Source organism: Penaeus monodon, chromosome 19, assembly GCF_015228065.2.
Source record: "Penaeus monodon isolate SGIC_2016 chromosome 19, NSTDA_Pmon_1, whole genome shotgun sequence".
NCBI lineage: Eukaryota > Metazoa > Arthropoda > Malacostraca > Decapoda > Penaeidae > Penaeus > Penaeus monodon.
This window is the reverse complement of record NC_051404.1, coordinates 4,697,569-4,698,422: the sequence shown is the minus strand read 5'-3', so window position 1 is coordinate 4,698,422 and position 854 is coordinate 4,697,569. Positions and strand designations below refer to the sequence as shown.

Here is an 854-nt window from a genome sequence, read left to right as displayed (position 1 = left end):
CGAGATAAAAATTACTTGTACCAAAAGTAATAATTTGTGTATTCAGAGCTTTTTTTTTTTAATTTGCAATTTTCCTGCATGGGAACAAATAAAAATATAGCTTAAAGGGTAAATTTTTAGTTGCGATGGAAGTACATAGAAAATAAGTTTATTAGATATATTTGTTCTATCATTTGCATATATTATTTTCTGCTTTAAAGATGGCTAGTTGAAACTTTACCTGTACCACTTAATGTACAGTACTACACCATAAAGGAACCAAGGTATTCTTTCTACTATGTAAATTATTCTGCACAGGGGAAGGGCTTTCAGGGGAACCAAAACATTAAACCCCTGCCCGTGGTGGCATATATGTCATTACACGACAGTAGAACTTAGATTGCTTCCGTATTTGATGGAAAAACACAAAGCTCAAGTTTGTCATTCACAAATGTTGATTTATGTTATCTCAAAGGGCATTACCTATGCTTCCTTTCAAGTTGTCAATCTGAAATTCATCAAAAATGAAAACAGGACCTACTTTTCATTGTCATAATCATGACCATCTTGTGTACTGGTAATGTATGATCAAAGAAGGAACCAATGCAAGTTGCTAGAATGTGCATGTTGGGAGATTCTTCTTCATGGAGTGTTGAAAATTGCTGGCCACAAGAATCACTTAACCACATCTGTCGCAATGTTTCTTTACTTTATAGCATTTTTAGTGTAGCTTCTGACAACTACGACTGAAGAAATTATGGAAATCATGATTTAGGTTAATCTTTATAGTATGGATAGCGACTGCATCTGTATTGCAAAGAATTACCATAATTTGTTAATACTGTATTTGTATGCAAAAAAATGAAGCAGTATTA

At 33.0% G+C, this 854-nt stretch overlaps 1 protein-coding gene across 1 annotated transcript in view; it reads left to right on the top strand.

Annotated features, from left to right (window-relative positions):
- The window catches only part of LOC119584998 (essential MCU regulator, mitochondrial-like), a gene marked incomplete at its 3' end in the record, with an annotated part of 5,095 nt that overhangs the window by 548 nt on the left and 3,693 nt on the right, over positions 1–854 (top strand).